We start from the raw sequence: 14,182 nt of genomic DNA on the forward strand, positions 1-14,182 counted from the left end.
CCAATAAAGAAAAAAACAAAAACTATTTAAAACCAAACCAACAACAACAAAATTTTCCATAAAATAAATATAACTTACAAGAATATTTTTCCATAAGAATTATGGAGTCAATGATTAGTGCACATGTACATTCCTATGCATGACACCATTTGTAAAAGAACATAGAACTGACATTATTTTTAATCAACAAAAATGAATGAACACTGAAAATGGGATAATAAGGAATCATAGCTAGATTTAATCAAATTTAATCTCAAGTGTTTGTTGTCATATCTTCAAAATAAATAGGCATAAACAAAACATGCTTGTGATATTCATAAATGCAAGAAAACTAAGAGGCTAAGGTGTTGATTCGAATTGAAATTGTTTTTATCTAGGAAATAACAAAAGATTTCACCACAACCAAAGTTTTGATCCTCATTTCCCATTAATAAGACACAACTATAATAAATTATCAAGATATGGAGAGAAATTGTTAGAATTCATTTTTCTAATTGTTTATATATATATATATATATATATATATATATATATATATATATATATATATATATATATATATATATATATATATATATATATATATATATATATAATACAAAAATAATAATGGGTAAAACATATTATAAAGTAAATTTTATCCTTCAAGTGAAAAAATTAGAAATGGTTTTCTTTGCAAATTTGATAAGAAACTTTTTATTTTAATTTCATTTATATGGGAAAAATTGTATACCCCTGTATTCCCCTCTATCAGAGGCTAAAGGGTTCTTAGAGGGTAATGATGAATTCAAATTTGAACCCTATATACATAAAAACTCGAGTTTAACTAAAATCCAATGCTAGTGAGATAAACTAGAAATAATCTAAAGGAGCAAAAATTGTGGAGAGGAGTTCAGAATCTAGAAATATTTATGGCTAAAGGGTTCCTAGAGGGTAATGATGAATTCAAATTTGAACCCTATATACATACAAACCCGAGTTTAACTAAAATCCAATGCTAGTGAGATAAGCTAGAAATACTCTAAAGGAGAGAAAATTGTGGAGAGGAGTTCAGAATCTAGAAATATTTATGGTTGAGGTACTGAAGTATCTCAAGGTTGAGCACAAAAGAAATTATACATTTTACTCGTACTAGCCTATTGAACGTGTGTCTTAGTGCAATAAAATGGATACATGTCAACTAAAGGATGAACACCAAAAGAATTACACATGTATCTCATAATAAAATTAATTGTAATTTATTTCTTATTTGTAATTTTTTTTCTAAGTACAAGTTTTTTTATTATTTCTAATAACTATAATAAATTGAAATATGTCTTGATCTTCCAGTAGGGAAACTAGGCAAGGCATAGAATTTCATTTTCTTTAAGAGGCACACAAAAGTTTTAGTAATAGTGTACCAAAAAACCAAAAACTTTGTTTGAAGTAAGTGCCCTCTAGGGTTATACTCAAGAAAAAAAACAAAGTAACTAGGACTTGATAGTAAATAACCAGAGAACATAGTTAACATTCAATATTTTCTAGAGCATGAGGCTTCCACATGGATAGGATCCCCATAATCTCTTAGAGAACAATCTAGAGCAGGGGGGCAAGTCAAGGCAACCTTCAATTTTCTCTAGTGTTTAGTCCATTGACTGCACTAACACCTATAATTCATTCAATTAAAGAAGCATCTCTTCTTTGGAAGTGTTCCTATCCACCAACACATAGCCGAACAACAACTTGAGGTGTTAGTAAAGAATAACTATAATGATTGAGGTGACCCCAAGAGTGGCCTATGTTTGGAACTTGTCTTGCTACTTTGGCAAGCACCTTAGAGTTAGTAATGTATTTTTTCTCATGTGAAATGTCACATTCAACATGGGAAATTTCTTCTTGAAGGCTTGTATTATTAAAAAAAAAAAATGTATTATATTGTTTAATTTTTTTTGAAAGTTTGGTAGTGGTGAGGCTATATCATGGTCATATCCAAGAATAACATTCAAATAGAGTGGGGAATTGAATCATTGTCTTAAACATCTAGGAGTACCTTAACAACACAGTCATCACTGTCTATCCAAAACCTATCAACATTTTTTTGTTTATTTTTAAATTAATTTATAATTTTTAATAAAATTTTATTAAATATTTCTTAAATTATCATAAGATATAAATAATACAAATTCTAATTATTAATAATTTTTAGTTAAAAATATTCTTAACTTTATTAAAACTATGTTAAAATATTATTTTAAAAAATCAATTTATTATAATGAAGGATATATATTAAACAACCTAATTATCATATAGAAGTGATCATTTAATAGTTATGAATAATATATATAATTATATTTAAATATAAAATATTGACGTAATTTAACTATTTTATAGTGTAGCTCACAGTGTAGCTTGATTAGTGATCATTCTATTCAAAAGTATTATATAAATTACTAGATTCAAGGCTCAAATTCCCTATGGATTAAGCCAACAACAAAAAAAATTAATCATTATTTTATTTTTTTATTTTTTTGGTATATTTTCTAATCAATTTTTCTTAAGTATTTGGTAGGGATTTATTAGTATAGAAACAAAAATAATTCCTCAAGTAAGAGATCTAAATCTAGAGGAAGATATAATCTCCATGAAAATTTGTAAAGGTATGTTGGAGATGCAAAAAAGAAGACATAAAGAAAATGATCTTATGATACTCCTTCTATAGAAGAAAAAACCTTTAGATGAAGTAGGGGATGTGTACTTGCCCTTTTCATGCACACATGTAGATCTTGAAGCATGGTTGGTTAACTCAATTGAATCTTCTCATATGACTCGTCACAAGGAGTGGTTTGTGTGTATGAAAGGTACGATGGAAATGACATTTTCCTAGGAGATTTATCGACAACCAAAACCATAAGACGAGGAAAATTCACATTGAATCTCATGGATGGAAGGATTAAAACACTCTCTGGTGTTCTACACATCACAGTATTGACCATATATTTGATTTCAATAATCAAGATGAGTGATGTAGGTGTAAAAACAATGTTTGAAAATAAAATGTATAGAATAGTTCAAGGAGCAATGGTATTACCAAGAGGAGTTAAGCTTTGAACTCTATATAAGATATTGAGAAGGACTATTAGTGATGGGTGCAACAATCCCTTTGTTCCTCATAATGGAATTGAAGAAGGAAAAAACCCTATAGTATTTAGAAATAAGACTATGCTATGGAATAAAAAACTAGGACATACTAGAAAGAAGGGCCTTCAAGCACTACATGGTAAAGGTATGGTAGAATGTATGTATAATTACTCTCTATATTTTGATTTATATGAGCATTTCCTATACAAGAAACATAATTAGGTAATATTATCCTCTAGTAGTATGGCGAAAAAATAAATATTGTAGTGGATGCATAATGATGTGTTCAGAAATGTGTTGGTTCAATCACTAGGAAACTATATGCATTATGTCTCATTTATAGATGAATTCTCAAGAAATACATAAATTTCTTTTGTCAGGATTAAATTTGAAGCGTTTAACAAATTTAAAATTTTAAGGCTCTTGTGGATAATTAGACAAAGAGGAAACTAAAGGCAATGAAGATGGATAACGATGGAGAATTATTTGGGAATGAATTTGAGGAGTTCTAAAAGAAGTGTGATATAACAACACATAAGACTAATCCATATACACCTTATCACAAGAAGAAAATATGTTTTGGGCCACAAATCTAAGTAGACTTTAGTGAAGATTAAAGGATCCGTAGGTGATCTCTAGTGACTTTTGAGGGCCATGTTTGATCTGTGGAGGAGGCACAGACTTGAGGGACAAGTTTGGGTCTATTTGTGCATAGATTTGGTGGCATGGAGAAAAGGGTTCAAATGAAATCATGGAGATGTGGTCTTGAATAGCATGGAAGTGAGATTGACTAGGATTTTTGGTGGATTAGTGGAGAACCTGGTGAAAAACAATTTTTTGTAAGGTAGGTGGTTGATCACGGACTTGCTCTGACTTTCCATGTATTTTTGGGAAAGCTCGAGGATTTATTTGACATGGATGATATTGGTTTGATCGAGATTGCTTCATTTGATGGAATGGAGATTGGCATACTAGTTTCTTCATTAGATCATGATGTTGCATATCTGAGAGTGGAGGGCATGCACTGGTGGTGTTTGATCTAGGAGGATGAGTGCTAGTAGGATTGAGTTGGGTTGATGATGGAACATGTTCCACCGCAACTTAGACTGGTCTTGTAGGACATGAGGTCAGTAGTAGATTAAGTCAATGGAGACCATGTAAACTTAGAGGGAGTCTAGCTTTCGAGGGAGTAGCCTTGTGGAAGTGTTTAGGTCTTCAGGTTAAGATGAGATGATGCAAAGTAACTATCGATATTATAAGGTTAATTCTACAAAGTATACTGTAGTGATGGATGCCATATGGGCTAGTGTCATCGGCAATGAAGTTGATGGAGACTTCCTAGTGTTGGAGGTACCTCCCTCGCTAAGAGGAAGTGTTGATATTTGTAGCTTGGGAGGTACTCCAAACCCTAGGATAGTGGGTTTTGGAAGAACTGGCACACAAAATTGACTTGTGGATAAAGAACCCAAGTCTGTGGGCTTTGTACCCAAGCTTGTGGGTGTGAAACCACCAAGAGAAACCATTGTTTGACACAGGGAGGTGAAGGGGCAGCCATAGAGGAGCTAGGGGCCACTTCAAGCACTTAAAAAGGACGTATCAAAATGGAGTTGTGAATTTTTATATGTGGTTGTGGGTTAATTTGTCAAGGAGAGCAGGTCGGCTAGGGCTAGATTAGCCCTCTTGATAGTTCATTAGGAGCCACATGTTCACAACACTCCTAACAAAGCTGTAAAGCTTTGAAATATTAGTATATACAAAGCCCTCATTAAAGAGAAGAAGCAGTCATATATTAATAAGAGACGAGAGCATCTTATTCACCCTTCTAAAGTTGCACCCAAAAATTTTTGGAAGATAGTGCTTGTTCGTAAATCTAAAGATAATCATTCGATCCCCTTAGAAAAGTGGGACATATTTCTTAAGACATTGTATGACTCCCTGGACACCATGGGCAACATCATTAGCCCTCCTATTAAGGAAGATATCTTTTCTCTTGAGGACTCAAGAAAAGTGGGACTTCTATCTTAAGACGTTGTATGACTCCCCAAACACCATGGGAAACATCATTATCACTCCTATTAAGGAAGATATCTTTTCTCTTGAGGACATTGAGTTTGGGATTAATAATCTCGCTAGAGGGAAGCTAAAGACATTTAAGGATACCAAGCTGAGATCTTAAAGTTCGTAATATCTATCCTCATTCCTCATCTCCACAAGCTTCTCAATTTGGTTGTAAAGCATGGCTTCCCTAAATCTTGGACATAAAGCCTTATTGTGCCTATCTTTAAAAATTGGGACAAAACCTTTCCCGCTAATTACATGACCATTATGGTTAGCCACATCTTAGCTTAGCTTTATGGTCTCATTTTGGAAAAGAAAATTAGCCATTGGCTTGAAAGGAACAATAAAAGAGCTAAAGGGAAAGCTGGATTTAGGAGATACCACTTGACTACAGACCACCTCGTCACTCAGGATCATTGCCGAGGAATGTTGCAATAGTAAAGCTGATATATTTTGTTACTTTGTGGTCTTTAGAAAATCCTTCGACATTGTTCCTCAATATAAGATTTGGAAAAGACTTGATGAGATCATAATTATTCCTCCTAATTTGAAGATTGTTATGATTTGCCTCTACGAGACGGTTGTTTATAATATTAAAATCACTAAAGGGTGGTATAAAGATATTAAATGCAATATCAGGGTTAAGCAAGGGTGCCCCCTTTCCCTAACCTTTTTTTTATTTACATCGATAGGTGAGTGCGTTGCACGATCGACAACATTAAAAAGGCTACACTAGTGAGCGCACTGCAGGATCACGCGTTGACATGGTATATCAAGAACTCTAATGACCACCGAAATGCAGGGATAGTAGAGATCCAGAATGCGATGAACAGAGAATCTAGTCGGGCGAAATTAGAGACAGTCAATCATCGGGTTTAAAGAGATTGCGACGCTTCCAAGCAAGACCCCCTGGGATCTGGATCAGCGACTGAAGAGTACGATCCGCGAGGCTAATATGACGGTCATGGATGCACAACATTGTGCATGGTTTGTGGCATCTTTAACACTACACCTGAGGACGACGTTGTCAAAACATAAACTTTCTACCCAGGTTGAAGTGCTCGAAATAGCGATGAGGTTGCATGAGACACCCATATAATATCCGGGGCTGGGAGTTTAACAAATCCACGCAAAACTACAGAATCTCTGCCTGGAAATGTAGAGCTTGAAGCAGGATAGCGCACCGCGACCAGACACACACGAGACATATGCACATATCTTCCGTATATGCACAATTTCCATATATGCGCAATTTTTGTATATGGAAGTTGCACACATACGATAGATGAACATATATAAAAGACGTGCATACACGGAAAATATGCACATATAAGAAATTTACGCATATACCGAAGATATGGGCATATACGGAAGTTGCCCATATATGGTAGATGCACATATACAAAAGATGCACATATACGAAAGATATGTGCATATATTGCGTATATGCAGAATTTCCGTATATGCGCAATTTCTGTATATGGAATTTGTGCATATACGAAATTTATGTATATACGGAAGAGATGCGCATATCATCCGTATATGCACAATTTTTGTATATGGAATTTGCGCGTATACGATGCAGATACATAAACGACGTGCATATTCACTGGCATCCGTGCATTTCTCCGCCTTGGTCGATAAGATAATCTACCATAATCATTCAATGTAGCCTGGGTATAGAAAAAATTCAAAATTAAAATGTTATCTCTGCCTTGGTTGATAAGACAGTCTACCATAATCATTCAATGCAGCCTGGGTACATAAAATATTCAAAATTCAAATGCTATCTCCGCGGGTGCCCACAAAATTTCTAAAATGAGATGAAATGAATCCATGGCAGAAATTTGGATCTAAAATGTGATGAAATGAATCCATGGAAGAAATTTGGAAAATCCAGAGGGATCTCTCCTAGTATCATCCTCCTCCAGAGAAGTTGAAATATATCGTAAATCAGGTATGGAGCAAACTTCCGTATATACACGTCTTTTATGTATCTACATCGTATATGCGCAAATTCCATATATAGAAATTGCGCATATATGGAAGTTGTGCATATACGGAAGATATGTGCATATCTTCGGTATATCCGTAACTTTATTATATGTGCATATGTTTCGTATATGCACGTCATTTATGTATCTGCATTGTATATGTGCAAATTCCATATACAAAAATTGTGCATATATGAAAATTGTGCATATACGGAAGATATGCGCATCTCTTCTGTATATACGTAAATTTCGTATATGTGCAAATTCCATATACAGAAATTGCACATATACGAAAATTGTGCGTATACGCAATATATGCGTATATCTTTCGTATATGTGCATCTTTTGTATATGTGCATCTGCTGTATATGCGCAACTTCCATATATGTGCATCTCTTCCGTATATGCATAAATTTCTTATATGTGCATATCTTCTGTGTATGCACGTCTTTTATATATGTGCATATCTTCTGCATATGCGTAACTTTCTTACATGCATATCTTCCATATATGTACATCTTTTATGTATGTGCATCTACCATACATGTGCAACTTCCATATATGGAAATTTTTCATATACGGAAATTGTGCATATATGGAAGATATGCGCATATCTTTTGTATATGCAAAATTTTTCAGTATGCACATATTTTCTAGGTATATGTGCAACTTCTGCATATACACATAACCTCCATGTATGTGAAACTTTAGTATAACTTTTGTATATGTGCATCTTTTGTACATGTGTAACTTCCGTATATGAACATATGCTCCATATATGCATAACTCTCTTATATGTGTATATCTTCCGTATATGCATGTATTTTATATATGTGAATCTATAGTATATGTGAAACTTCCATATACAGAAATTGCACATATATGGAAATGTACACATATAAGAAAGTTGTATATATACGAAAGATATGCGCATATTTTTGGTATATCCCTAACTTTCTTATATGTTCATATCTTCTGTATATGCACATCGTTTATGTGTCTACATCGTATATACACAAATTCCATATACAGAAATTGCACATATACGAAAATTGTGCATATACAGAGGATATGTGCATATCTTTCGTATATACATAAATTTCATATATGCGCAAATTCCATATACAGAAATTGCGCATATACGTAAATTGAACATATACGGAAGATATGTGCATATCTTCCGTATATACATAACTTTCTTATATGCGCATATCTTCCATATATGCATGTCTTTTATGTATGTGCATCTACCGTATATACATAAATTCCATATATAGAAAATATGCGAATATTTTTCATATATGTCCATCTTTTGTATATGTGCATCTACCGTATATGCACAACTTCCATTTATGCGCATATATTCCGTATATGTGTAAATTTCTTATATGTCCATATCTTTCATATATGCATGTCTTTTATATATATGCATCTACCGTATATGTGCAACTTCCATATACAAAAATTGTGCATATACAGAAGATATTTGCATATCTTCCGTATATGCATAACTTTCTTATATGTGAATATCTTCCATATATGTACGTCTTTTATGTATGTGCATTTACTGTCCATGTGAAACTTCTATATATGGAAATTTTGCATATACGGAAATTGTGCATATACGGAAGATATGTGCATATCTTCTGTATATGCGAAACTTTTCTATATGCACATATCTTCAAGGTATATGTGCAACTTCCATATATACACATAACCTCCATCTATGTGAAACTTTAGTATATATAACTTCCATATATGTGCATCTTTTGTATATGTACATCAACCGTATATGCGTAACTTTCGTATATGCACATATCTTCCGTATATGCGTAAATTTCTTATATGTGTATATCTTCCGTATATGCATGTCTTTTATATATGTAAATCTACAGTATATGTGCAACTTCCATATACATAAATTGCACGTATACGGAAATGTGCACATATAAGAAAGTTACGTATATACGAAAGATATGCACATATCTTATATCTTTCGTATATGCGCAATTTCCATATACAGAAATTGCACATATACGGAAATTGTGCATATACGAAACTATGCGTATATCTTTGGTATATCTCTAACTTTTTTATATGTGCAATATTCTATATATGCACGTCATTTATGTATCTTCATCGTATATGCGCAAATTCCATATATAGAAATTGCACATATATGGAAATTGTGCACATACGGAAGATATGTGCATATCTTTTGTCTATACATAAATTTCGTATATGCACAAATTCCATATACAGAAATTGCGCATATATGTAAATTGTGCATATAGAGAAGATATGTGCATATCTTCCATATATACATAACTTTCTTATATGTGCATATCTTCCATATATGCACGTCTTTTATGTATGTGCATCTACTGTATATACACAAATTTCATATACAGAAATTGCGCATATACGGAAACTGCGCATATTGCGCATATATGCAATATATGCGCATATTTTTCGTATATGTCCATCTTTTGTATATGTGCATCTACCGTATATGCACAACTTCTGTTTATGCGCATATATTCCGTATATGCATAAATTTCTTATATGTCCATATATTTTGTATATGCATGCCTTTTATATATGTGCATCTACCGTATATGCACAACTTCCATATAAAAAAATTGTGCATATTGTTAGCGCTTGAGATTTCACCCTAGGCTGAGGAAGGTAAACCTTCAAGGCTACATCAAACCATTTCACCTCGTAGCTAGCCCTACGAGGTATGAGAAGGCTCTCTCGGGTCAGATTCGATAGATCTTTCAATATGATTAGGCTGACCAATTAAGAATAAAGATTTTAGGCTAGTAAATTGATAAGGGGGTTGATTTAATGATTTTTGGGGTTTTTGGTGGCAATTGGTGGAAGTGCAATTCAAGGTGCGGGGATTGAGCACAGTTTTCACAGGGGGATCTAAGGGGCAAGGTAGGAATGAGTGCTGATGCCTTAATCTGAGATGGATGATCAGAGATGATAGAGGAGAAGCTAAAGAGGGCAAACACACAATTCGAATCCTCTCTAGACAGTAGAAAACATTAAAATTGAACAAACTAAAAAGCTGAGCATGTCAAAACATGGGTTCAAACTTTACCACTTCATCTGTCCAATTTAGAAGCATAAGAGAGATGTGAAACACATAAACAAACTTACAAGAACATGTAGAGAACACACCATCAACAATCAGATCCACAAGAATCCTCAAAGATGTCTGTAAAACCCTGGCTTTCCTTGCCTTCAATTGCAGAAATAGATGCACAATATACAATAAAGCTTCCTTACACAAGAGTCCAACCATCAAAATGAGAAGGAGAGAGCATAATATAGACCATCTAGACCATCTAACTCCTTTCCCCACCTCTAGGGGTTGAGCTCAGCTTTCTAGGAGCAGTTTGAACAAATTCTAAACTAAGAACTAGAAAATAGGCAGCCAAACAACTTGCCTCTATTACTTAGCTAACTCATCCATGCATTAATTTTTCACTTTTTACATCATGGAAGCTTCTAGAAGGGTAAAGAAAGATAAAATCTACCAAAGTGCCATGAAAATATTACATTTATCCATCATCTACAAGTAATAATAGTCAACCATAGTCAAAACAGTGTTTTTTGACCAAAAATGTGAATTCTGGCAAATCTGGAAGTTCTGGTCGCGCCCCTGGAAGTTCTGGTCGCGCCCCTTCACAACTGTTTTTGAGTGGGTTCCACTGGTCCAAATCAGGTGCAAGATGGCTCATTGGAAAGCTTGGCCTGTCTACTTTCCATCCCAAGTGGAATTTCTGAATTTAGTGTTGATTTGACCCCTCAAAAACCATTTCTCCCAAGGTCACTTTCTGCAACTCAAAAAGTGGGCAGAAAGTCATTTTTTTGATATATTTTGAGCTTTTGGAGGCTCAAAACTCAAAATTAGGCTTCTCCCAAGTATTGGTAATTTTTCTCTTTGCATTCCCTTTCCAAAAATGACAAGTTTTCAAAATTCCGAGCAGTCCTCCAAAATGGTCTCACCCGGGGTGAGACCATTCCAATGGCCTAAACCTGTAAATTGCACAAAAAATTCACAAATGACAAAATTTTCTCCAAATTTCTTGAAATTTGGGCTGGGAGTCCCCAATAAAGTACCAAGCTCAGTCAAAGAGGCTTTGACCAAAATTTGGAGTGGATCGGGCGTTTTCCTTCGTTTTTGTGCTTTGGCCAACCGTCCTTGGAGCACCTTCGTTCCCGCCGGTATTTTTGACATTTCTCTCAAACCATGACACCTGTGTAAAAAGTGAAGGAGGGTTTTCTTCTTTGGCATGTTATGGACAAAAACCTCTCTCAGTTTTCCAAAATTCATCTTTGATTGCTCTGGAACATCATTTGAGTGCGACTTGTCCCGATGTGTGAAGCAAGGAATTTTGTCGAAATGGAGCGAGATGAAGGGGATAGGGGGCTTCTAAATTCTTGGGGAAGTTTGTGGGAGTGGGGAGGGATGTTAGGAAGCAGGAGAAAGTGGAATCTCAGTGACTGAGTGAGGGGAAGGGGTCGAAAAGAGCAAAACACAGGCCCAACCTAGAAAATTGCCAGGTTGTAGCTAGAAACTAGGGTTTGTGCAAAAATGAGGAATTTGGGGGATCTGAGTGTTGGGAAGTGTTTGATAAGGTAGGTGAAGGGTAGGGGAAGGTGTATGAACATCAGGAAACAAGTTTTTCCGATGATTTGGCCGCCCAAGAGAAACTGCCTTCAAAACCCTAAGAGAGGGAAATGACCTTGCCTGGGCGCAACTGAAGCATGAACAAGGTATCAAATGACCCATTAGACACTGACATGATAATGACAACCCTCTGAATGATGATACACTCAGCTGAATGATGACATAGACTGACATTTGGGCAACTTTGAACAGAGTGAAAGCAAACCCTAGACCTAATGCTTAGTGACCAAATTTTGCTTGAAAACTCTTTGAAATGACAAAATTTGACCTTGACACTTCAAAATCACTTTGTAAGAGCATATTTGATCACTGTAGGAAGGCTGGAAAGACTGACACTAACATTGGCTCCAATGGGGATGGTAGCTCCTTGGAGGTGCCAAGAACCTTAGACATCTGGGAGAGCAGACCAGTGCTTGCAACCATTGGGCGATGGAGTCATGATTTACACCTTTGACACAAAACTTTGACACATTTATTGAATGAAAACTTGACTGAAACCTAACTGAAACTTGACTCAAACCGACTCGATGGCAAACTGAAATAACTTGAAAAAACTCACTCAATAGACCAAACACAAATGACTCATGACCGACTTAAAACAGAACTTTACAAAGCTTTTTGAAGGGCAGCAGTCCATCAAGATTTGAAATCATGATGACAACCACCGGTGTTTCTTACAAGACTATATACATCAAACTATATCAAAATGCCAATGTAACCAATCAAGCAAATGCCTTCTTGACTGATCCTCCCAATCAGATCTCATGATCAACAATAGATACTGGTAACCGGGCATCCAAAAACATAGCTGACCATGATCTCCTTCATCACTGAAGACTGCAATAAACACTATCACTGCTGGCTGCAACAAACTTGCTAGAGGATCGTGAAAAACATGAGGATTTGCCATTGCCACCTCCTGCTGAAAGAACAAGGTTTCCTTTGCTTCAAATTCTGATCTACCTTCATCATGTGCTTCAGTAAAAGTATGCTCATGGGCTTCAAAAATCTCTGAACAAGTAGATGAGCAGATCTCTTCTTGGAAAAACATTTCAGCACATGAAACATATGAAGAATCTGAAAGGGAATCCTGTATGCTTTGATCTTCGGTAGTCAGACAATATGGTAAGTGATCTTCATATGATATGACAGCCGGATTTTCATTACATTCTTCAATCATAAGGAAAGAAACTTCAGCTGATTCTTGAGGTGCAAAAATGACAGTTCTATTATCTATCATAAATTCATCCAAAGGAACTGTTTCACTTACTTGAATGAAGATCTCATCTTGATTTTCATGAACTGACTGAATTACCTTCTCATGCAGGCTTTGCATGCTGTCTTCTTCTGTGGGCAGATCTGAAATGAGCTCTTCTCTTTCACCATCTTCAGCCATATAACAAATTTCAACCTGCTGATCTATAAAGCTGCTTACAAGACTGTCATCCTTTTCAGAAGAGGAAGAAGGTCCACCATCATCTTCTTGACCATGTGTGCACTGCAAATCTGCATTAACTTGAGCCGGAGCAAGACCTCTCAAGAGCTGATCTATCTCCTCTTCGGACAAAGGAGATAATGCCTTTTGTTTTCTTCTGCTCAAACAGTGATTGTCTTCATTGATTTCAAGTGAAGGAGTATACAGATTTTCCTCATACTGCTGATCCATTTCATGCAATTTCTGTTGATTGTCAAGAGGCGAAATTTTTTCATTTTCCACCATACTAAGATCTTGGTCCTGCTGCAAATTTTCATGATCGTCTCTATGGGAATCCTCTAGGTTCTCTTCATGTTGCTGAAATGGATTCTCATACAAAGCCTCCATGATCTCAACATCCATAAAATTATCATCTTCATAATACTTCTCAAGGCTTTCAATAAAATTATGTACATGGCTACAACAGTTCTGAACTAAAATCAAAGATGGATATGATTCCTTATACTTTTCAAAGAACACGGTATGAAAATCCCTTAAACAATAAATTGAAGCAGATGGCAAACTTTCATACCAGAATCGGGCTTCATCTTCCAGAGTAGCCATAAACATTTTCATCAAACAGTCCTCAGGAAAATTGATCTTTAACTTGCGAACATGCATATGAAATCTAATCAAATGTAAAGCAGCATCCTTCTTACCATCAGCGTTAAATGTGGGCAGATTCCTTGACCAATCTACCTTGGGCATCTTATTCGGAAAACCTGGAATGTGATCTCGGCTCAAGGGAGCATATCTTCTTGCAATCTGATCCATCTTGAGAAATCTCAAAGCTACTGATCTCTCTGCAGTGAAGTCACTATGAAGCGCAGGTTG

The sequence above is a fragment of the Pinus tabuliformis genome, chromosome 2_1 (genome assembly GCF_031772625.1).
Source record: "Pinus tabuliformis cultivar Carrire ecotype Pingquan chromosome 2_1, CPIR1, whole genome shotgun sequence".
Taxonomy (NCBI): Eukaryota; Viridiplantae; Streptophyta; class Pinopsida; order Pinales; family Pinaceae; genus Pinus; species Pinus tabuliformis.